Raw genomic sequence first — 3491 nt, 5'->3', positions numbered from 1 at the left:
GGGGCCCAGGTAACTATTCTTCACCTCGTTTTCCATGAACTAATCAGGATATCTCCCGTCATATTCATTTAGCAGTGACGTAATTAATGGGAAACGCGGCCCTATTCGTTCCCTATAAAAATTGCCTCATTTTCTTTCTATCCCGCCATATCTCTCTCTCTCTCTCTCTCTCTCTCTCTCTCTCTCTCCTAGAAAAAGAAGGCAACACTAGCGTCTTCAGTTATGAAGGTAAGGCAACTCTACACCTTTCTTAGGCTTTCCAGTTTTTCACTATGATTGCAAACTCGCCTTTCTTTTAATAGCACTCCATGCATCTCTTGCTCTTATCATTTGAGTTGCACCATATACGTTCACGTTTAGAGTTCGAACATTCCAATAACCCAAACCACCATGGTTCCTTCTCTCACAGCGATGCAATCTTGAAACCCAAGATTACAGAAAATAACCAAGTTACACAAATCCTATGAAATTACGCCACTGCAAGAAAGAATAATGGAAAGTACGCAATGAAGTAGCACATATATTCTAGAAAATCAACATAAATGTCAATCAATTTACCTCTCATAATAATCACTATATTGAGTATTTATAGGGAACAACGAAACCCTGATTCTAAATTAGGTCCCAAATACATTCATTACATTAAAATTATTCTAATTTGTATTTTTTCGGATGACAAAGAACCCTTGAAGGGAGGAAAAAACCCCGGGTGCAGCCCCACGATTACGTGGCCCACCTCTGAAAGCTGGAGTATGATCAGGGCCCCTCAATTCAACACCTTCACAACCCCATCGCTCGCATGCGGGAGATCCCTTGGTGGTGATTCAAATCTATATTACAACTCAAATAAAAACCTTAACTAAAACATGATCCAAATGAATCCTTTAGACTCGGGTTGCCTTGTTCCGCTCATGCATCATTATTACCAACCAATTTTCAGATTTGAATGGTTTAAAGTCACATTTATTTCATGAATAATAAGTTCATAGTGACAGAGGGAAATCCACAAAATACTATATAAAAGATGTAAACGTAAAATCCTTTTTATATTGATGTGCCAGTTCAAAAAATATTTCATTTGCTAAATAGCTACATAAAAACTTGTTTTATAAGCCCATAACTTACGTGCTAAAGCATCAAAAAAATAAAAAGGAAAGAAAAGCTTTGCAGATGGTGATCAGAAATTAATACTTTTTGCAGCAAAAGGTGGTGATGAGCGTGCAAATGTGTTGCGAAAAGTGTCGTTCCAAATCCATGGAAACTGTCGCATCTGCACAAGGTATTTTTCCACTTTCATTTTTGCAAAAACACGGAATCATGCTCCACCGTTTGGAATTAGCTTTAGAAATATGCAACTATCTTAACATTATATATATATATATATATGTGTGTGTGTGTGTGTGTGTGTGCATGCTAAATGAGCATGATTTTCAATGTTTTTTTGGCAATTCCATCCTTATAGATCTGTTCAACATGATTGATTTGCTAAAAATTGACACTTGAATCATGTTTTTTGGATGAAAAATATGATATTTAGATCCTTAAAATTTTATAAAAATTAAAGGCTGTTGATTTTTTAAACCTTATGAGAAACTATCCATGCATCAAAATCAAATTCTCCAAGAACTGATTACCATAAAAACCAGCATATAGATCACATATGTAAGGTAAGAATTTAGAAAAAACTCCAAAAATCTAATAACATGTGTCATTTAGGACCGTACCCATTTAGCATGGATGTAATACCTATATATAATAGATGTGATTTATTATGTACTTGATGTTTTAGGGATCAACTTTTGAAGCGTCCGATTCCCACACATGGGTGGGTTTTTATAAGCCTCCAAACATCAACAGTAAAAAATCATTGTAAATTTTTGAGGCTCCACAAAAAACACATGATCCAAATGTGGATTTCTAGTAAATGGATCATGCCCAACACATTTATAAGGTCGAAACTAGGGCTGTCAATGTGTCGGGTTTGGTTCGGATCCAAGTGGAACCAGACTTGGAGCTAACTTTTTGGGTATGGTATCGGGTCCAGACTCACGTTTAATTGAGTCCACTATAAGAAAAACCATACCTGGATCCGCTAAAAACTACATGAACCAGACCCAGTAAAAGCATAATTTTGCTGAGGCTGATCCATTCCATCCATGGATGTTTTTTTTTTTCTTTTCCTTTTTGAAAGACGATATATCTATGGATGTTTAAGAACGTAACAGACGATGTCTTGATATCCATTCCAAATTAAAGCTTAATGCCAATTCCATAACAATTGACAAGCCAAATGACGCCTTATCTCGGGTTAACCTCTGTTCGGATTGTGTGACATATTTGCAGGTGTGGAATCGGTTGCACTTGAAGGCACTGAAAGAAACCTGGTGGTCGTGGTTGGTGAGGGAATAGATCCGGTTGGATTGACGGAGAAGTTAAGGAAGAAAGTTCGGCACACGAAGCTGGAGAAAGTAGAAAGGGTTGATTAATGGCCCAGTGCAGAAACTGATCATGATGCTGGAGAAACAAATGGTTCATCACAACAGCAACAATGGCCAAATCAATGGCAGAGGGATTGGAACGGGTGGCCAACATCAATAACTACATATGAGGTCCATGAAGGCCAGCAGCCAGTTTCTTGCTCTGTGATGTGAAAGCGACCTCTCCTTGTTTATTTAAAACTGAAATGAAATGAGTTTTACGTTTTCTTTCAAAAAAAAAAAAAAACTTTAACTGAAATGAAATGAGTATCTACCGTATTAAATACCTGTTGAGTTCGATGGACCCACACTAAACTGGATCTGATATCGATTACAAGATTTTTGGAACTTGTGGACTTGTACCCTCAACTCAATACCAAACTAGGCAGCTGGTTCCACACGTAGTGTGTATTTAATGATCTATTTCCGCGGAACTCCTATAGAACTTCCGCACTCCCGAACCAAAATGGGTTTGGATCCTGTAGAAATCTGATATCTAAGATCCAAATATAATATCCACAAAACAAGATCTAATATTCGAATACTATACCCAATATCGAAAAAACACGAGTGAAGACGCATACCTGGCCTACATGTAATAGCCAAGCGAAACTAGGATGAGCCAAACTGAACTTGGATGGGCAAAACTGAGCTGCGCTGAGTTGACATGGGTGCGCAGAATTCCAATTGCTCACGTAGTGAACTTAAACAGAAAGGACAAATAATGCAATGGATGAAAGTTTTATTGCTTAATCAAACAACAATACAAATGCGAAGCAGGTTATATGTTCCCCCTTGGAACACGCAGGTGCGTATTCTCCGGTCTGAATGGGCACCACGTATGTAAGCACGTGGGGCTCGTTTCCCAGTGTGTGTCTGCATCACTTAGCATCGAAGTCCAGTGCGTTTGCTAAGACTTAAGTATCCTTTCATGCCATTAGCGTCATGAAACGATGTTTCGAGTGAAGGACAAAAATGTCCTCCCGCCAGAGTTTACAAATACTTAAGTACCCT

At 38.1% G+C, this 3491-nt stretch overlaps 1 long non-coding RNA gene across 1 annotated transcript; it reads left to right on the top strand.

Moving 5' to 3' along the window:
• Nucleotides 1-1192: 1192 nt before the first annotated feature.
• Nucleotides 1193-2444, top strand: LOC149848940 (uncharacterized). The gene is made up of 2 exons (XR_016433184.1): nt 1193-1279; nt 2344-2444. It is a non-coding gene; the product is annotated as an uncharacterized LOC149848940 (long non-coding RNA).
• The last annotated feature ends 1047 nt before the right edge of the window (nt 2445-3491 follow it).

This window comes from Nuphar pumila, chromosome 1, assembly GCF_984573655.1.
Source record: "Nuphar pumila chromosome 1, dmNupPumi1.hap1.1, whole genome shotgun sequence".
NCBI lineage: Eukaryota > Viridiplantae > Streptophyta > Magnoliopsida > Nymphaeales > Nymphaeaceae > Nuphar > Nuphar pumila.
This window is presented reverse-complemented; position numbering and strand designations above follow the sequence as displayed.